The sequence below is a fragment of the Saccostrea cucullata genome, unplaced genomic scaffold, assembly GCF_032062105.1.
Source record: "Saccostrea cucullata isolate Sc308-1 unplaced genomic scaffold, CSIRO_AGI_Scuc_v1 ctg2034, whole genome shotgun sequence".
Taxonomy (NCBI): domain Eukaryota; kingdom Metazoa; phylum Mollusca; class Bivalvia; order Ostreida; family Ostreidae; genus Saccostrea; species Saccostrea cuccullata.
Genome location: NW_026922110.1, coordinates 2115 through 25050, shown reverse-complemented (window position 1 = coordinate 25050; position 22936 = coordinate 2115). Strand labels below are relative to the sequence as shown.

General features: G+C 34.2%; 1 protein-coding gene across 2 annotated transcripts in view; it reads right to left on the bottom strand.

Moving 5' to 3' along the window:
- The window catches only part of LOC134261211 (CUGBP Elav-like family member 2), a 41831-nt gene extending 39342 nt beyond the window's left edge, over window positions 1–2489 (bottom strand). The window contains exon 1 of one of the 2 annotated variants that reach the window (XM_062743667.1): window positions 2399–2489. The gene's annotated coding sequence lies outside the window, so the exon portion shown is untranslated. Of the gene's footprint in view, window positions 1–263; window positions 284–2398 lie in introns of those variants that run through there. The other variant, XM_062743668.1, reaches the window with a different exon arrangement.
- Between the last annotated feature and the right edge of the window lie 20447 nt (window positions 2490–22936).

Below are 22936 nucleotides of genomic sequence, written 5' to 3'. Positions count from 1 at the left end.
TATTATGTGGAGAGGAAAGAACTCTCAATGAAAACATCAACATGAACCATGACACATTTCTCCAAAACATATTCAACTCCAAGATATGATCAGAAGTTTATGTTATTTAACATGTTTAAAGGGTGTAGCCTTGCCCTTAAATCCTTTGAGTTAATTCCAATAGTCATATGATGCTAAATCATTGAAAATATCTATTCACTAATATGTACATATTATGTACATTTGTACAAAGAGGCAGATATCTCTAAATTCTCTTGCACTACCTTGCAGGAGTATAAAACTTTTTCATGCGACTACAAACATCAAAGATTATACTTCTGTATATTTCGGTCGTCTTATCAGCACATTTGAGGATACATTTTTGTTTTATAAGATTTGCTATTGTTTCTATTGTTTGTCAGTCGGGTACAGAAGAATCCCTACGCTATAGAAGCACGTTAAGTGACCTGCGATAGCCCCTGAATTAAAGTGTTTTATCTGCGCGGAGTGTACACAAACAATTGGTTATCTCTCCCTCTATTGATACACCAACACAGCCTATCGGAGGTGCCTATCTTTACCCCCACCCCCAAAGTATTCTCTGACTTATCGTCAGGTCTTTTGTTTTAAAATCAGTTCTTTAAGACTCCCGTAAGCCTTATTAATCTTGCATTATGTTTAAATGTTTTAAATCCATGACCCAGATTACAATCGCAGGATATACTAAATTAACTAAGGTCATTTAAATCTTGCCACTATTATTATTGGGTTTCTAACAACTTGACAAGAATTAAAACACATACTTAATCTAAGCTACCAGAAATCAGGTTACCCTATGGATTAATGGGTCAAATCAAAACGAACAGATTAACTTCTAAAGGCTTGTTTTAGATCAAATTAGCCATGCCAAAGCAAAGAAAAAAATGATTATTCCACTTTATAGAATCCTAGTTTCCAGTGTCCTACTTTTTTAATACACTAAACATGAAGCTTTCCTCGCATGTCAATGTCATAACTGCAACAAAAACATGCTCCCAGCCCCAAATACATATTTCACAGCAGCACATGGCTTATATCATTTAATAAACAGAATTGAAGACTCATATAGATTATAATTTATTACTGTATTATTCTCTTTCCAGTATCTATGATTTGTTGGAAATAAAATCTTAATCCTTGCTCTGATTTCGTTAACCTCCCTGATCGGTAAAATATTTGCATGAATGAAATAATTTGTTTTCTTCACATTGAAAAAAGAACCTAGTAAATAAATAAAATCTATAGTGCTACAAAATATTTTTAAAAATCTGCATGAAAAACATTAATATGGACAAATCTGAAATAAATTTACACCAAATCATAAATTTAAAAGTATAATTAATCACTGTCTAAATCATAAAAAGCAATTTACTGTCATAAATTATAATTCACTTCAGTTTTATCAAAATTATGACACGGTTTGACAACTTATAAGCTTATTATTCATACATTATGCAAAAATGAAAGTATTTTTCCATTTTTTATTCCCACAAAGAATATATCATGACTTGGAATAAATTTGCATAGCGGTCATGCCTCAACATTTCTTTTCACACATATTGGCAGTAAAAACTGAGTGCTTGTGCTGGACATAATCAGGTCAAATTGGCAGCAATAATGTCCAGGGCACATATTTATTTATAGTTTTCATATACCGGACACCTATCACTCATTAAATCACAATAAAAACTGTGTCGTGTTTTGCTGCGATGTTGTGCTCTGAAAATGACCTACACAATCCACATTAGTTACTGGGCTTCACAGGATTCCAGAATTTATCCTCTCTTCTTGTATGAGTGTATGTACTAGTTGTCACCACTTTTTTTTCAATCTGTGACCCAGTATTACACAAGCATCAGAGATGAACCATACCTTTACGTGTTTAATGGGTTTTTGCTGACAAAATAATGACCCATCATTGATAATTTCTAATGCCTCGACAAGAAAATTCTGTCAGAGTAGTCATATTCTAGTATTGGTTATTGATAATGAATTACCGATTGCGTATCACGCCGAGAACAGCTACTGTTTATTACCAATACACGTGTTTTCGCACCTGTGGACTGGAAGTCATTCCCAAGGTGTAAATGTGTGATTCGTTAAGATCTACACGAAATAAAGTCAAAATGTCCCCCAGATAGTTCACTATGCGTCAGAAACTTATACCTTAATCTAGTATTCCTAAAACATTCTGATACGTGGTTGTACACAAAGAATGCTACCAGCACATGGTGGGAAAAATACGGGAACGGCAAGGCGCGCGCGCTCACCTGTTGCTTCTGTTTGCCGCTGATCTGGAGGTCACACACCTTCCGATTTTACAGATATGGGTCTCAGAAAAATAATCTAACATTTTAAAATAAGTGACATTGTAACTCACCTAAATCCCACGTGAAAACACACACGAGACACGGACAGCACACAAACACAGAACGCAATGGCGGACGGCAATACCCACAATGCTGTGCAATAAACACGGTGCCAAACAGCACGTGGTCGCAGAAAACAACACGGGGAGTTAGTTACGCTTCACTGAGCATTCACACCTAGCACATGTTTAAATTTCAAGCTGGCATTTATAAAACAAAGAGGCCGTTTCAATGACTTAAAAGTAGTTTATTTAAAAAAAAATAAAAACAAAAAGCCATAAAAAAAAACCTATTTTGCTAAATAATATTTTATTTTAAAGATAATGAATTTAATTTTTCGTCGACCCATTAATTCAATTTTATATAATCTAAAATTTAAAATTGCAGTTGTTGAAAACATCGAACTTCTGATGGAATTAATATTTACAATAAAGTGGAGTTTTTTTAAAATCATATTTTCATTACTGAATTCTAATATACAGGTGTTTAATTTATTGCATGATCATAGATTGAACCGAAGCGGGCGAAGCTTTTAAGATTTAGTAGGGGGAAAAGTCTACACATGCTTACGTATAATGACTTTTTATCCTTAGATGTTTGAATAATTTAATCATTACCTCTAAAATATCATTATTTATTTATTTATTCTTAATTAATTTATAAGTAAAAAAAATTACTATGTAATTCATTTATTTCATTTATTTAGATGACTTGTTAATGAAAATTCATACATAATAATCATCCAATTGTACTTTCCACATCTAAGTTAATTTTAAAAAATGTCCACAATTTCTATGGGAGCGGTCAAAATGCTGAAAATTTCTCCATTCAAAATCATTTTCTGTAAAGCATTTTTTTTAATTTAAGGATTGTTCCTTGTATTGAGTCAAAGTCGTTAATTTATGCAGAAACTGAAATCAGTTGTACAAGGTTTGTATGATAAGATTCAAAAGAAAGAAGGATTCATTAAACTTTTAAAGTAACCAACAACTATGAATTGATATTATTTAGGTAAGTCGACTTATAAATTAACTTTTTGTCTATACTTGATTAATAAATGAATTAGTCTGTTATCATGCTGTAAATTTTGAATTTACAAGGGGAGGGTAAATGCATCATTCACAACATGATAAATTCAAAATTTACAACACGATACTGCTATAACAACGCCAGTACTCCAGCGTTTGAGTCATGTTTTGAGCGACATACACGTAATTGTTACGCCATTGCTCGCTAGTTCAGCATTTAACTTAGATGTGGAAAGTACAACTAAAGGATAATAAGTTCTGTGACTTTTCATCAAGTCATCTAAATGATTTATTATTTATCTAAATGATTTATTCATAATTTTTGATCGGGAAAATACCGCGAAAATTTAGTGCTTCGCGTAAACGCTGCAACACAGTAAAATTTCAAACGATGGAGAACCCTGACATGTGTATATACGAGATTATGAAATGGAGATGTTGGCAATGAAATATATGGAGATAACAAACAGTCTTCAGCGTCAAAAGTCCATAAAACAATACAAAATTGGAGCATCCCTTGCCGACCGGTTACACCCACCCTTGTCATGATCGGGAAATAATGAAAAACAGACCTTTTTTTTTTTTTTTTAATTCCTGTGAAGCAGAATTTATCCAAAATGTATTAATCTTGTGCTTGAAAAGAAGAAAACACTTTAACTCAACATTTAAATATATCGACGACGTATAATATAATAAATTAACAATGGTTATTTCCATTCTAATGTAGATACGATATTATATCCCAGTGAACCTGAGATAAAAGATACTACACAGTCTGACACATCTGTTTCATGTTTGGATATTTTACTTTAAAAGACGTTAATGGTAATCTAACAACCAAGCTCTATGATAAACGTAGTACATTTAACTTTTCAATCGTCAACTTCCTTTACTTATGCAACGATATACCTTCATCACCTGCATATGGAGTTTATTTATCTCAGTTGATTCGATACACAAGAGCATGCTCTACATATGTACAATAATATTTCTTAAACGAGGTAAATTATTGACAAAGAAGTTGATGGAACAAGAAATCAGCATTTGACTCAATGATAAATTGTATTTGCTGACAAGGTCATTGTATCGACCATAAAACTTACAAAATGATGACTTTTAACGAGATTGCTGATATTCTTATTTCATCGACTTGTTTGACAATAATTTACCTCCTTTTAGAAATTGCTCATAAGTAGAGCATGCTCTGGTAATTGACGTACTTGACAGCCCTGTTAACTCCTTGTGGAGAACAGGGCCGCAACCACATTGCGCCATCGGACTCTGTTTTGGGCTATGTTTTTTAATTGGGTCCAGGTAAATCCAGCTTCTTTTGCTTCCATTTCTGCAGACCTTCTTCAGGTTTGCCTTAGTCTCCAAACTCTTCTCTTTCCTTGTGGATTCCAATCAAGAGCTTGTTTAGTGATCTTGTTTGAGAGTTTGCCGAAAGTGTGGCCTATCAAGCCCCATTTTCTCTTCTTGATGTCAATATCTATAGGATTTTGGTTGGTTATCTCACATAGGCTGTAGTTTGACATGGTGTCAGGCCATCTGATGTTAAAGATATGGCGGTGACATTTGTTGATAAAAGACTGTAATTTGCTGTTTTTGTTTTAGCTACTTTTGTACTTTCCAGGTCTCGGAACCATATAAGAGAAATGCTTTAACAATTATGTTAAAAATCATGATTTTGCTAGTGATGGTGAGTGCTTTAGAAATCCAGATATGTTTGATGGTGTGGAAAGCATGTCTTACCGTATTAATTCGGCTTTTGACGTCGTCATCTGCTTCACAATCCTTGTTGACAATACTCCAAGGATAGGTGAATCTGTCAGTTTCTTTGATGTTCTTCCCATTTAACTGAATTGATGTCTCTTGTTTGTAGTTAATTTTCATCACCTCGGTTTTCTTGGTATATATTTTAAGGCCACTTTTTTCGACTTATGATGCCAATCTTGATAGTGTAGTAGAAATTTCCTTGATCAAATTAATTATATGCAAATTAGTTATCAATCAGATGCTTCCTAGTGTGTTAGCTGTGTAACATTAAACGTTTTAATTTAGTGACCAAGACAAAGACGATGACTCAGCGTCTTTGTGTGACTATAAATACTGTCGAGCGCTGATGCTCGTAGTTAGTCTACCAGTGGCAGCTGATCAGCGTGGATCGTGTTAAAAAGGTAAGGAATTTATTGTGCCTTATTTGCGGGTCTCAATATACTGCAGACATACCATTTATGGTGCATTAGGTTCCAAACCTATTATAATAAATATTTAATAGAGAGTGTTTGGAGACACTGCTTTGAGACATAAGGTCTGGGAGCTTTGGAAGCTCTAATAGTTGGTTTCAGACCTTGAAAGTTAAAGCACTGGGATAGCTTAGGAACATTTAAGAATCATTTGAGAATCATTGTTGTACATATTTTACAAATCTAATTCCACGAATTTCTTATTTAGTTTATTTTTACCAATCAATTATTAACGTAGGTAACGTAAGGAAAATTATATATATTTCTTTCTCCATGACTGGAGAACCCACAGTACATATTACAAAATTTGGTGGCAGCGGTGGGATGATCTAAACAAAAGAGAAGCAAATTTTTGTTATTATTTTGAGCTTACCTTTTAAGAACGGGTGTGTACTTCATATGCGGATCTCAAATTGCTGCAGACAAACCATTGGAAGTACATATCCCATACTTTATTAATTTGTGATTAAATATTGAGAGATAGTTTTAAACTGTAAATTTCAAACGTGGTTTGAAGTCTTAAGGTAGAAAACGTTTAGGTCAAAGTCATGGAGGATACGCTAGATAAAGAGATAAGCTATTTGGAAGAGCAAGTAAAAGCGCTCTCTAATGAAAGTATTCGACTTCAACAAAAGGAACATCAAAAGATATCTACTCCAATAACTGTAAGAGATTCTGGAATTGGTGCTTCGGGACAAAAGGAATCAAAACAGGAAGAAGATTATGGAGGTGCCAAACCCAAAGTAAATTTTAATGTTGGTATAGAAAATGCTTTCAGATCCGCTTCTGCCTCAGATGAAAGAAAAGACGATAGTTCACGGAATTCTGGCATATATCCTGAAACACCGTTCAGGGATGCAAGTAATATTACATTGCGGAGAAGCCAGGACGAACGATTGCAGAGGCATAGTTGTGAAGAAGGGCCAGGATACAGGGCTAATAAACTAAGCAGCTTAAAACCTGCTACATATGACGGAACAACGTCATGGTTGGACTACTCCCATTTTAATGCCTGTGCATCATTAAACAAGTGGTCGGAGGAAGAGAAGGGAATGTATTTGGCAGTATCCCTTCGCGGACAAGCCCAAGGTGTGCTTGGAAATCTTCCAGATAGGTTACAAATGAACTTCCAAGAATTGTCAAGATCTCTGGAGGAGCGTTTTTCTCCTGTAAATTAAACGGAACTCTACAGAGCCCAACTAAAACAGAGGCATCAAAAAGGAACAGAAACTATACCCCAGCTTGGACAAGACATCAGACGCCTAACACGTCTCGCATATCCGACGGCCTCAGGGGACTTGTGTGAAACACTAGCCAAAGAGTATTTCATAGATGCTCTAACAAGCTTTGACATGCGTCTTAGAATAAAACAATCAAGACCAGGAAGTCTGAACAATGCTATAAGGCACGCGGTGGAACTAGATGCTTTCATAGGTTGCTCGCGCAAAAAGCATAGTGATGCTTTTGCTCGAGAGATAGGCAGTGAAAAACCACCAGTTAAAACCAACTCGGATACTCTGGAAGAAGTGATGAAATCTATGAAAGATATGCTTTTGAGTCTTCAAAAAGATGTTGACAAAATAAAGCATGGGCAGCAAAAGTTCCCTCAAGGAATCCTCTGTTCCTCACAAAGTTCAATAAGAAATCAAGTGATACAACTACTAAAAAGTGCTTTAATTGTGGAAAACCTGGGCACTTCAAGAGAAACTGTAGGCTGCAGAATACAGAGAAAAGGAAAGATAATTTTGAAGAGTTTGGTTCTGGACCACCTGGAGGACTGAAAAAGGGTTACACTAAAGAAGGCATTAGCTTAGAAAACAGGAGGCCTTTGTAATGGAGTACAGAGAAAAGTTAACGAACCAGGCATGTACGTCTGGGGACTCTCTCTGTTCCTTACAACATCCAACAGTCTCTTCTATCACAACAGGTATTTGAAGTCATAAACCGTGATAACAAGATAGAGTTGGCTGAAACGGACTTAAATATCTTGTCAGCTACAGGTACTCCTTTGAGTATTTTGGGGAAGACACTTATAAAGTACAAATTTGGGAAGAAAATCATATACCAAGCATCTTTAATTGCAGACATTAATGTTGATGCGATTTTAGGTCTTGACTGTTTGCAGAATAACAAAGGTGTAATCAATCTACAAGATAAGACACTTATGTTGGGAGATGAAACTCATTGTTTGAAATTTGAAGGGAGAATAGGTTGTTTCAGAATCATTACATCAGAAACGTTGTCACTTCCTTCAAAGAGTGAAATAGTCACCACTGGGAAGGTCATTGTTTAAGAAAACCAAGAATTTGGTACAGAATTTGGTGTTGTAGAAATCTCCTGCTCATATTTAAATTCTGATAGAGGTTTGGTAGGAAGGACCTTAGTGAAAGGAAATAAATGTGTTCCAATACGTTTGCTTAACCCAACTGAAAGAAATATCACAATACATGTTGGCATTGCAGTTGGACAACTGGCACCAGTAGAAGAGATACTTGAGGGTAAATTAAATGAAACAGAATCTAGTGAGACTTTGCCTGAACACATGACATCATTGTTTAAGAAAACAATAGCAAATCACTAAAAGGCTTCAAAGATGGTGAAACAGCTTTTGTGTAAATACGACACATCTGTGTGTTGAACTGCTATGACTAAACACAGCATTGATACAGGAAGTCATAAACCCATCAAAGAAGTTCCTAGGAGGCTCCTAGAACACATGAATGCAGAAGTGGATAAACATGTCCAAGAAATGTTAGAAAATAAAGTTATTGAACCGTCTAAGAGCCCTTGGGCTTCACACACTTGTAAAGAAGAAAGACGGATCTTTTTGCATTGATTATAGGCGCCTCAATGCCATTACAGAGAAAGACGCATCCTATACCCCGCATAGACGAAACACTAGATCAGCTAGCGGGATGCAAATGGTTCTACACTCGATCTTCATTCAGGATACTGGCAAATAGAGATGGACGCAAAAGATAAAGCCATATATTTTATCACTCGAAATGGCTTGTACCATTTCTATGTAATGCCATTCAATGTAAACCTTCGAGAGGTTGATGGAGACTGTCTTAGCAGGTCTACAATGGGACATTTGCCTCATTTACCTCAATGACATTATTGTCTACGCCAAAACCTTTGAAGGCATGTTCCAGAACTTATCCAAAGTGTTTGATAAATTAGCAGCAGCAGGGTTAAAGCTAAAAGCAAAGAAATGTACACTGTTTGCTAACAGTGTTGACTATTTGGGGCATGTGGTTTCAGAACAGGGAATTTCGAAACCAAAGAAAACGGATGCTATAAATTGGCCTCATTAAAATATCACGGAGCTGCGATCCTTTTTGGGTTTCTGTAGCTACAATAGAAAGTTTGTACCCAACTTCGCCTTTAGCCAAACCACTTCATGCATTGACCCAGGAGAGTAAAAAGTACATTTGGTCGGAAGAGTGTCAAGAGTCATTCGATATTTTACGAGATAAGTTAGTGAAAGCACCTGTGCTTGCGCACCCAGACTTTTCGAAACCTTTCATTCTTGACACCGACGCAAGTGACACAGCAATTGGTGCTGTTTTGTCTCAAGTAAAGGATGGGGATGAGAAAGTAATCTATTATGCAAGTCGCTGTCTAACCAAAGCTGAACGCAAATAATGCGTTACACGAAAGGAGCTACTTTCAATTGTTAAGTTTGTTAAACATTTTAGACACTACTTGTATGGTAAGCCTTTTGTGGTACGCACCGACCACAGTTCTTTGAGATGGCTCTTAAATAAGAAAGATAAGGACAGATAGCTAGGTGGACAAAATTATCTACCTATGAAATACAGATTCAACATAGAGCAGGCAATTTCCACAGAAATGCGGATGCTCTGAGCAGAATCCCTTGCAAACAATGTGGAAATGAATCGTGTGCCAGCAAATCTAATCACCCCAAAGCAAGAATTCGTCAATACATGAGGATAAGACATCAAAGGGCATGTTGTAAGAAATGCAAGATCAAGACAAAGACATATGCCTTGTGAAATCATGGCTTGAAACAAATACCAGGCCAGCTTTTGAAGATGCAAAGGATATTTTCTCAGATCTATTTGGAGTCAATAGCACAGACTAACATTGGTAAATGAAATTGTTTGTAGAGGATGGACTGTGTTGGAGACAGATGAAGTCAAACTGCAACAAGTAATACCTCTCTTTGAGAGAAGGAATATTTTAAAGCATTGTCATGACGCAAAGACAGCTGGGCATCTCGATTTGAAAAAACATTAGCAAAGTAATACTCTTTTTACTTTTCTACAACAAGATGTTAGGCAGTATGTCACTGGATGTGATATATGTACAAGGCGCAAAAACCCGAGCTGAAGAAAAGGTTGCACCCATGCAGCTAGTGCCATCTGGGATGCCAATGGATATAGCGACAGACATCCTTTGCCTCTAACCGAGAATGGAAACAGATATATTCTCGTAGTCTCTGACTATTTTACAAAATGGACAGAGGCATTCCCCATTATGGAATTTAAAACGGTCACAAAAATTTTTAGAAGAGGTTATTTTTTTTAAACCCAGAATAATCATTCCGATTTAGGGCGACAGTTCAGAGTGAGCTGTTTGGTGAAGTGTGTAAGCTTCTACACATTGAAAAACATTTATGGTTCATCCCCAGTCAATGGGATGGTAGAGCTTTTGAGAACTTTAACATCAATGTAAAGTGCGTTTGTACAAGAGAACCAAAGGGACTGGGATGCACAAATCCCATATGTTATGATGGCCTACAGATCGGCAGAACATAAATCTACAGGACTAACACCTAATATGTTGATGTTAGGTCGAGAAACATCTTTACCTCTGGATTTAATCTATGAAATGCCAGAACCACTGAAACAGGAAAGTCCAAACCACTGGGCTTGGGTCCTACGGGAAAGGCTAGAAAGAGCACATAGTTTTGTCCGTCAAAATATTGAAACCGCTATGAATGGTAAAAAAGGCCTTGACATGAAAATGGCATGGGAAAGATTTAATCCTCTGACAAGGTGTTTGTATATTTTCCACATGAAAATTGGTTGTTCGCCCAAGTAATTTTGGCGCGGGCCATTCGAGGTTCAACAATGGTCAGAAATCTTTATGCTTGCATGTGGTAGAAACGGTGAAAAGCAAATCATTCATTGTGATAGTATGCGCAAAAAGAAGGAACAAGTTTTAAACTTTGAAAATTTAGATATTGACAACGACGCATCTATAGACAAAGACGAGTCAGACGAAATTGACTATGAGGCCCAATTAATGTAGATTCTGTAGAAGAATTGGTTGATGAAAATGACCATAAACGCATTCGTAGAAAACCCAAATGGTTAAATGATCATGAAACTTAGAATTATTAAGTGAAGAAGTAGCAGAGATAAGTACATTTGCTTTGTTTTTAGAATAGAGATGTAACTATTTTATTTCTTTATTATTTCAGCCAATAAACATTTTACAAATTTTGGAAAACAAATTTTGTGTGATGGCAAGTAGATGGTAGTCGCTGGAGGGAACATTTGCTAGCTTGCAATGGAGGGAGATATCCCTGCAAAATGTGTGGAAAACTTTTCGAGAAAAAGGTTATATTTGATTCGTCATAATAGGAAGTTCCATGAACAAACTTTTTAAAACAAATGAGAATATCAAAGTAAGTGTTTAAAAGAAAGACGAAAGACAATGAGATTTAACAAGAAATTTTGATGTAATTCATGAAAACCTAAGTGTCAGCGAAAAGTTCCCAGCCTGATGATTCGAGTTGATGATGGTGATAAAGGTTGGTGAACTGAAAATAATGCATGTATTGGAGATCATGATGAAACCAAACAAGATTCACAAGATGTCAAAGGCGTGAATGAAGAAGCAAGTGTTGATATCAAAATCAAATCTCCAGAGAAAGGACGGGTAGTTCGAAAAGCCACGGCTCCAGCACCCGTGTTTGCACCCAAGAGAAGGACCACTGTTTCTCTCCCTGAGAAACTGACACCACTTGGGAGATTTTCATTCGGATCTACAAGTACATGCACGAGAGCTACTCAAACCAATTGTGATTGTAAAGAAAGATACGTTAAGAAAAGAAAAGTTCACAAGGTGGTGTCAACGTACACCAAGGACTAAAAGAACATTGTGGAAACTTTCGAAGAAGAGGAATTGTTTTATCTAGAGTGAAGAATAGTGTTTTATGACTTCTGTTGCGTGACAAGTACATTAAGTAAAATGTTTATTGACAGGACTCATTCAATTGTTATTTTTTGCGGGAATGTCAAGAGATATTGCATTACCTTTAAACTCATTATAAGTAATTACTGGTATCTGAAGTACATTTGTATGTGTATTGAAAAATAAAAGAAGAAAAAAATGTTTTATTTCATTGATATGCGGGACGCATATGTATAGCGTGGGTAATGTAGTAGAAATTTCCTATAAATTAATTATATGCAAATTAGTTATCAATCAGATGCTATGTGTTAGCTGTGTAACATTAAACGTTTTAGTGACCAAGACAAAGACGATGACTCAGCGTCTTTGTGTGACTATAAATACTGTCCGCTGATGCTCACACAGTGGCAGCTGATCAGCGTGGATCGTGTTAAAAAGGTAAGGAATTTATTGTGCCTTATTTGCGGGTCTCAATATACTGCAGACATATTTATTGCATTAGGTTCCACCTATTATAATAAATATTTAATAGAGAGTGTTTGGAGACACTGCTTTGAGAAATTCTGTAGCTTTGGAAGCTAAATAAAGCACTGGGAAGCAATCATAAAATCATTTGAGAATCATTGTTGTACATATTTTACAAATCTAATTCCACATTTCATTTGTTTATTTTTACCAATCAATTATTAACGTAGATAACGTAAGGAAAATTATATATATTTCTTTCTCCATGACTGGAGAACCCACAGTACATATTACAATAGTTTCTCTTGAGCATCTTGTAGCTTGTGCGAGAGCAGGTCAATGTCATTGCAAAATCCATTTTTTATGAAGCAACTATTCCATTTTTTATTTTGTTGTTTCCTGCATTATCCAGTCAATGACCATAAAAAATATGGTAGGTGAGAAGATGCAGCCCTGCCTTACTCCTTTTTCCACATTGAAAGGATCTGTGAGCTTCCTATTATGGATGATATAAAATGTGGCATTATCATACAGATTCTGATGCCATTTTTGAACTTTGTGGACTTTGTGGAAATCCATAATGCCTCATTAATGTCCAGATGGTTGACCTTATTGACAAAGGCCTTCTGAAAGTCCACGGAGATTAAGTAAAGAGGGGACTGCCATTCAATGGACTGTTCAATGAAAATGCGTAGTGTGGTAATATGATCTGTGCATGATCTGTCCTGGCGGAACCCTGCTCTGATCTTTGGTTCTTGTCCTATGCTCCTTTCATTCTTTCCAACTTTATTCTTGTAAGGATCTTACTGGCAATGGACAATGGCATGATTCCTCTCCAATTTTCACACTGCGACTGGTCCCTTTTCTTAGGTAGCTTAACCAGGTATCCTGTTTTCCATGCATCTGATACTTTTCCATTTTCCCATATCTTTTGCAGAAGTGGTTGTAACTTCTCTCCAGACTTTGATGGAGTACCTTTGAAAAAGGGATACCATATGAACCAGCTCCTTTCCATTTTTCAGTGTATAGCCTTTGTGATTTCTATTCTAGATGGTGGTCCTGCATTGATGTGAAGTTCTTCTTTCATTGGTGGTATATTTGCAAGACTGGTTGGTGGTGGTCGATTTAGAACTTTTTTAAAGTGCTCCACCCATCTAGCTAAAAACAAGCTCTTCAGTAGCGATTTAGGAGACGTTAAAACCATAAGCAGATGATAAAGGAATATTAATACATTATGATGGAGAAACTGACGTCACCTCGTTTGTCATACAATTAAGTTTTTAATTGGCCTTTATGGTCCATAGTCAGTAAAACATCCAAATATGAAACTGATGTGGAAGACTATGTGGCGTTTTTACTTCACTGTGATATATCGAATAGACATACGAATAACGATTGTTAATTGATAAAACCTCGTCAATTTATCTGAATGTCGAATTAAAGGCAATAGGTATAGTGTTTTCCTCTTCTGAATGTGTAAACTTTTTTTGGATAAATTCCATTCATAGGAATATATAAGCAGGTCAGCTAACAAAATACCACAATTAGTGACCATAGGATACAATAGATTGTTGAAATATTTGGTCTTCGAAGACTACAAAATGTTGTCAATTAGAAACTTAAGAAACCAAAGGGCATTTAATATCTATTTTAGAGTATTTTTGTGTACAATCAGAATGGTTTTTAAAGTAATCTCGCAAATAACCAATCATAAGACGTGAAAATTTCCGTTTTTATCTAAAAAGCAGTTATTAATGATATCAAAAAGTCTAGATTTTCATGTATGTTGAGGAATACAAATAAAGAGTAGAAAAGTCGTTTGGATGTTATCGACTTTGATGATTTGAAAGAATCTGAAAGTTACTCTTTTGAGTTTTACATGATTCACATCTGATTTACACCGTTTCTAAAATGAGCTGTAAGAGATCAGAATACGTCAGAACCATCTTTTAAACGAAAGTCAATACTTTGTAAAGAGTAATGTTAGGGACTTGATAGAACATAAAAGAGTGATCTGATTTCAATTTTTAGCAATATTATTTTTTTTAAAATAATCTATTTACGCAAGGAATGCTCTGAGCAAAACAAAAATATTTATGGTTCATCGTCAACTCAACCTTTTGAACACTACATTAGAAAGGACAACTCTTATTGAGACGCTGATTGTCACCTATATACTTACTTATAAAGATTTAACTTTCACTCGGATCATTATTTCACTGATCCTAACTGTCGATTGGGGGAAAACCCGGAATAATCCAAAGACGCTTTAGTGTGTAAATCATGGCCTTACAAATATCACGAAAAACGTCCATCTGCATTTGACTTAATGAATTATTGTACCGGTAATTGCTGACAAGGTCATTGTTTCAACCAGAAATCTTAAACTTGCAAAATGATGACTTTAAACAAAACTTCTGGCCATGGGATCATGAAAGATCTTAAACTTAAGTAAAAAACTTTACCTAAGGCGGTGCTTAAATTTTGTAAACATCAAATAATTCAAAATGAACATGTTATTGAATATTGCACCACCAAAGTGCTATTATCTACAATGTAGATATTCTGTTGACAGTTAATAAACATTTTAAAATTTTGAAAATTTGACATAAGTCTAAGTCTGTTTCATGAACCTGGAGCCTGATATTTGTGTTTTATTAACTTGTTTGTCAATAAAGAATTCCAGCAACTTTTTTGAAATATCAACTTATTTGTTTAAAGAGTAACAATGAGATTTAACAGAGAAATTTTGAAGTTGACCAATCACAAGGTCGGAAAATTTGCGAGTTTTTATTTTTAATAAAAAAGCAATGTTGTCTATGATGTCAAAAAGCTAGTTTTTAACTTTATCTCTAGGAATGGATTTAAAAAAGCATTAAAAGTAAAAAAAAAACATGATGCTTTTGTACTAATAACCTTTGAAATTCGTATATTGTTTACTGAAAAAATTTAGCTAGATATATTATTGACTTTCATAAATTATTTATATACGTTTTTGTTACTATTTTGCATGACAATTACTATGAACTAAAGTGTAGTTAGTTGTTAGAACTTGTTTCTTGTCCTTTTTATTATCAATAAAATATGTTCAAAACAATTCTGTTCCTCTCTGTATAGCTCTATATATCTAAAACAATATGTATTTCAATCACAGTACTTGTAAATTTTCCCCCACACAGCAGTTAACAATTTTGGTACGGAATGATAGAGGCTCGCTTGAATATTTTTCTGGACCGTGTAGTATAAATTTTTATGAAGGTTTTGAATCCCATAAAATTCTGTAAATCAATAAATATCTAACAATCATAAATTATACAACAGCTAGGGCAATTATTTTCCACAGCATTTGATGTCTAGAAAGAGATGTACCATATATCACTTTTTTCTCATGCCTAACATATGAGAAATACGTGCTATATAACAGATCTTTGAAGGAGGGATACTCATTTTAGGCAACTAAATTTTGATTGTGTTTCCAGTTCTCCGTATATGTACGGTAAAGCAGGGCTAAATAATCTTATAAATGCAGAAAAAAGTAATTACTTCAATTTTAGTTAACCACAAATAAACAATTCTCATCGTAACCTAAGGCCAAGGGATGGCAAAAATTCTCTTAGTTATAATAATTTGCTTGACATGAAATTTATATTTACAGGATAGAAAGAGAACTATACATAACTAAGACCAGGAATAACTGCTTCAAGAGCGACAACTACAACACAAACTATTTTTAAATCTGATCTGAAGAGGTTGGAGTTGATAGCTATCATTAAAAAATCTCATAGGAAAACAACGGTATATTTCATACTGTTCGTTATCTCCATATATTTTATTAGATATTCTGGGAAGAAACTTATTATACATGAAGTGCAAATAAAATTTTTTATTAACTTTTAGTTATTTAAGCAGTTAATTTAAGAACTGACAACTGCTTGTAATTATTTTTTCCATTTTAGCATAAAGTAGTACCATCTGAGACAACATTATTACAATGTAATAAAGTAGTGCCCTCTGACAGCAATATTACAAAACTGTTCATAATCATTATCATATAAACATACATGTAACGGAAAACTATATTTTGTAGAGCACAAAAGTATAATTTTCACAGCACTTTATACAACCATTCTCCATAAATAAGAGACCAGGAATCCGATTTACAAAAATACGACAAAGACCCAAAACTTTGGTTGATTGTAAATTTTTTCCAAAATAATGATTGAGTTTAAAATTGCTTTCGTAAAAATATCCTTTTGCATCACTCTAAGAAAAATTAAAATTAAAAACCATTTTCAATTAACGCAAATGAAGAAAGTAATACGTAGAATAAATGTTGGTGTTAGTCGTAAATTCTTTTGTTAAACGGGCCCCTGTCCTTTAGAAACTATAGACAGTTTGCTGTTTATCCTTCTATATACAATAGCTTTTTCAGTTGCAATACACAATGGAAATAGCCCAGATAGCAGGATGTTTTTGGACCTTTGTTGGGCCAACAATGCTCCTTATGTTGGGCCACCGTATGCATTCAATATTGGTAATTTGCTCCATCAGACCAACTTGTTGGCTTAATGTTTGCATTTATGGCATTAATCAACCACTGTTGGGCCAGTGTATTCTTCAATCATTGGGCAAACGTCATTTTTGTATTCAGTTGGGCCATTGTATATATATCAGTTAATGTTGGGTAAAAATACATTGCCCATAGGCCCTTAATCAGACCAACTTGTTGGCTCATTGTTGGACATGATATTTCTCTGAGCCATTGTTGCACCACTTTTTCTTTCAATATTAGGTTTTTTTGGGCTAAATAAATTTTGTTGGTTAACAAACAGACACAAAAAAGGGTAAAACTACAGGTATGACACAGTTTATAATAGAAAAAGTTCTGTATCTTATTGGCTCTCCATCAGGACAACTCATTTGCTCTTGACTGGTTGGCCCTTTGTCCTCAAAATTGAAACAACACACTATATATAATAAGGTTAGACTAGTTTTGTAGTACAGTATAATGTTAAAGCCCTTTAATACTATACATAATTTAACTGCTTTTTGTATGTTTTTCTACTTTAGTTTAACATAATGAATATATATTTTATATAAAATTTGTATGTTTTCCTTATTTTAGGAGTTATTTCAAGTTTTGATTTCAAGTTACGGTTTATCGTTTAATTCCGATTTAATTTAACTTGAACGTGTTGAAATGTTTTATTGTTAATGTGAAAAATATTTACATAATGCAATTAATTTCATTTTTGATAATATTTAGTTGAAATTAGTAATATTAAAACAAAATAGTAATTGACATCGGTTGTGGTGTTAATAATCTTTAAGTTTAATGCAATTAAATTATAAATGTTATTGAATGTCAAAAATGCGCTAAAAACAAATATTTGAAACAAATATTGCAATATAAGTTAACAATAATGTTTAATTTAGATGCATACACATATATATAAGCAATCAAATTGCATTAAATTAAACAATTTTTCTAGCGTACTCTGTTCAGTAGTACCCATGGATGCAGATATGCAAGGTATCAATCTCATTACGCTCGTGTCAGATTAAAAATGGCGCGGATATTACAAGTAGCCCGGATGATGTCTACCCATGATGCTCAGCCAGATAAATGGTATATTGGGCCAACTTAGGGCCGATGTCAATCCCTCAACATCGGCTCCATTATACACAACCAACTATCCATATTCCATGTTGGACCTCCGTTGGCCCAATAAAGTTAACCCAACAGCGATAATACAACCATAATGTAAGATTTGGCCAACGATGCTCTGCTATCTGGGAGGGAAATGTCCATTTTACACCCTGTCTACACATTAAAGATGGGCCAGATATGAAAAGAAAATATTGACACTTTGTTAGAATGTATTAAATAATCAGATCTGTGTTACAATCACGTATAAAAAGATTGAGGGGCATTATGAAAACTATCTCTATTCTTCTATATTCTGTAATCTAGAAGTGAAAAGAGAATGTGATAGATTACATAATTAGTACCAACTGTTCCCTGCTGACAAAGCAGGTAACAACATTGTCTTCTTTTGTAAGGCTCATTTTATAGATTGCATTTTAAAAGAACTTCGATTTATTCCTATAATAAATGGTAATCCAACTTACACTCATAGTTGTCTTTCTAAAGGAAGAAATTTTTCAAAATCATGTCAGTTGTGAATATTTTTAATATCTCAAACAACTAAAATGATTTTGAATAATCATATCGATCTATATTGGATTCCAAAACTTTATAAAAATTCTTACAAAGATACATAGCGGGTTCCAGTAAATGTACAACCAAGCCTCTTTCTTTCCTCCTCACTAAGATATAACAGAAGTGAAGCTGGAACTTCAAGAGTACTGTGGAACAATACATTTGCAAAGTAGTGTAAATCAAATGTGGAAACTTTAAAATTCCAAGGAACTTGAACAATTTACAAACACAAGATTTTACCAAATCCAACACCTTAAAAACTTAGGTCTTTTTAAACTTTATACACAACCATTCCCCACTATAAATTGAAGTCCAGGCTTTTTGACATCAAGGACAGCTGCTTTTTCAATAAAAAGGGAACTCTTAAATTTATTTCCTTGTCATGGGGCATTTGTAAAATTATTTTGTTAAAAAACATTTTGATTGTACAAATAACTTTGAAGTTGACATCAAAGAGGTGCTTGAGTTTCTGATTGACAATATCTATGTGGTTTTCGGAGACCAGGTCTTCCAACAATCTATTGGAATTTCCAAGCGAACCAAGTGCGCCCCGTAGATAGCAGACCTATTTTTGTATTCACATGAAGCAGAATTCGTCCAAAATTTTATCTGTGAAAAGAAAACACTTGCTGTGGCCTTCAACTCGACATATAGATATATCGAAAACACATTGTGAATTAACAATTGTTATTTCCATTCTTATAACGATACGTTATATTCCAGTGAGCATGAGATAATAGATACCACAAAGTCTGACACATCTGTTTCATATTTCATATTTTTCCCATTATTTCCCGGTCATGACAAGGAGCACACGGCGGGTGTGACCGGTAAGCAGGGGATGGTCATTCCTGCATGGCACCTGATCCCACCTCTGATGTCTTTGGAGGTATATGTTTGCTCTGCTCCTATTTTGTAATTTTTTATAAACTTTTGATCTTGAACACTAATCGTTATCTCCATATATTTCATTGCATTCCCGGTTTATACCGAGAGTACATTCTCTCTTGTAAAATAGCTCGCAAAGGAAGAACACAACACTCTTCTAAACTCAATATTTAAATATTTCATTGAAATTATCATTTTACACATTATATCAAAATATCGAGCTGGAGCAGACCTTTTACTCAAAATATCGACGTAATATATACCATTTTTTTCAGAAATCATGGACATTTCAAATCTGCGTTATTTTCCTGAGGTCATTTCAAACACATGACCTCATTGCTTACGAAAATGTTTAATGCTATGAATTTGCTGATATCCCCCTGTTTTAGAACATTTTACATTTATTGTCTGAGTTTGAGGGCAACATGCGTTTTGTCGGACCCAACAACCAAACTGTCTACCTGAGGCCCTCGGGCCAAAGACAAACAATTTGGTTTGAGGGTCGACAAAACGCATTTTGCCCTAGAACTCAGTCAATAAATGTTTTGCTATACCTTTCATTTTAATTTTGATATACATGTATTTTGTACTATATTCCGTGACGTGACCTCAGGTCCGTCACTTTTAAACACCAAAGAATGAAAATGAAAGCTTCGCCCATTCTGTGACGTAAGCGGTCCAACATCTCATCGACCGCTCCAACACCTCACTCAGCGGTCCAACATCAATTTTTTATGCCCGCTCAGGAAAACATTAGAATTGTTAGACTTTTTTCGTATAGATTTGTATAAGAACAAATGTTTTAAAGTTTTAACAAAATGATATATTTTTCCGTCAAAGTTTAATTTTGGGGGCAAATATTGGTCATTTCCGAATATAGTCCTTTATATGGTTTAATTGACCTTTGAACTTCAAGGTACATGGACACAATTTCAGCTGAAAATTTTCAAATTAATTTTCATTTTTTTTTTATCTTTGCAAATACTTAATTAACTTATTTTTTAATGATCATCAAAAGTTTGAATTTCGGTAATCGAGAAAAAAGACTTGTCCATTAATAAGTAACCATTAGACAATTTCCAGTGATGTTGTTTTGCTATAAATATGATATTTTCTAGAAGTAAACAGAAACATGGCGCGATCCTTGTTTACATTGTGAAGAATTTTAAGTTCTGTTTCTTATTTGTAAAAAAAACAAATGATATTGAAATTTTTGCTGATCATTTGAATTGGCTTAATTAGGAATTGTAAACATCAAAATTGGTTGTTTAAAAAGCAGATGAAACTGTGGCCATGTCCCTTTAACGACTTTTCATTAGCTCCATATACCGTATTTCATGCAGAGATAGGGTATTTGAATTAATACGTAAATGTAATTTATTGCAATTTAGTATATTTTTTTCAAAGTAATTGTAAGTATTTGTAATTGATTTTGCTTTCAATTAACAAGCCCTCACAACTTTAAACGTGCATATTTTGTAAAGGATATTATTACTTATATCGCAGATGAAAACATACAGTAGATGTGAAACTCTACATTTAGAAAAGATTAACAGACTGAGTAGAATAATCCTCAAAGGCGAAATGTGAATCATCGGAGTATAAAAACTTTGTCTATTAATTAAAAATAAAGATCAAACCGAATTTATAAAGGATAGATTAAAAGGGTAAAAAATACTAATATTGAACGCTTTATAAATAATGAAAGAAGTGAAAAAGATGAAGAGCTCCTAGCGAGTCATCGTCACGGTTTGTAACATCGTAATTACACAGGTAAATACTAAGGTGTTAATCTATATATTTTTACCTATTTTATTTTCCATAAGAAATGAATGTCCGAGAGATGTCTTGTTCCTCTAATCATATATTAATATACAACCTTTATGAACAGCTACACAGAGGCCTGTGCAAACCGGTAAATCAAAAGAAAGGAAAATCTGAGGCAAGAAAAACATAGAAAATATATATGTCTCTGGAAATTACATTGTCTTTAGATAACTTAAATAAATTAATGTCCGCCAAATATAAGCCCCTACAGTCCATACACATTCGCCTATACCTGAAATCAAATTAAAAAACAGATCTTTGTTACTGTCCAACATTCTGATAGTCTGATATTTCTAATCTGATTGGCTCTACCTATACTAAATATTTCTTGATTTTCTTTTTTGAAAAAGACGTTAATGGTCATCTAACAACCAAACTATATGATAAACATGATGTTTTTAATTTTTCTATCGTCAACTTCACTTACTTATGCAGCAATATACCTTTATCACCTGCATACGTAGTGTATATATCTCAATTGATTCGATACGAAAGAGCTTGCTCTACGTATGAACAATTTCTAAAACGAGGTAAATTATTGACAAGCAAGTTGATGAAACAAGAATATCAACCGTCTCGTTTAAAGTCATAATTTCGTAAGTTCTATGGTCGATACAATGACCTTGTCAGCAAATACAATTTATCATTGAGTCAAATGCTGACTGACGTTTTTCATACCAACTGTTAGTCCATTATTTATACACTGAATTGACGACGGATTTTCCCGTTATTTCCTGATCATGACAAGGAGCACACGGCGGGTGTGACCGGTCAGCAAGGGATGCTTATTCCTCCATGGCACCTGATCCCACCTCTGATGTTTCGGAGGTCTGTGTTTGCTCTGCTCCTATTTTGTATTATTTTATGGACTTTGAGATTGAATACAGTTCGTTATCTCCATATCCTTCTTCATTAACTAATAAATTAACGTTAATTTGTTTTCTTTAATTTTTATTTAAAATAAATTTTCAACTGTAATTATACGAAATCCATGCAGGTACCCAACGTGTCAATTATTTTGATAGAAGTACTTACCACGTGACCTGATCATAATACATCCATTTTGGTCAACTCGGTGATGTATGTTGTGTATTTATCAATCCCGTCAAATCTTTTGTCTTGGCCACATCACTTCCTGTCAATTTTGAATATATTGTAGGCGAGTTTCTTATCGCTGCAATTGCGTTGAACTTGACATTTGAGTTAGCAATTGTTTTATATTTATACATATTGTAACAGAACAGTTGACTTGGGTATCAAAATAATCTTACCTTCGCCATACTCTTCAACAGTTAGTCTTATTGTTTTCATATTTCACAGTTATATGTCCTGAGACGAGATCTTTATTTAGGCAACATATTTTTTTTATCTCTAGACTTTGACCTTGAAGTTTGATTCGAATTTGAGAAATTTAAACCTTTGCCACCAGCTGCAATAACTGGGCATCAGTGTTTCAAAAACACATATTGTTCAATATCCATACTGAAAAAAAAAACATTTACAACAATTCCTTAAATCATTTTATTAAACATAATAAATCATTTTGACTCGATCTGAAGGGACATGGCTGAAGTTATTCAGACAATAACCCACAGATTGAGATTTTTCTTAACCAGAGTGTGTTACGGCCTTTACATGTATGAACGGTTATTTGGATGAGTTTGGATGAAAAACTATAAATTCGTTACCGTCTTTTTCTCTAAC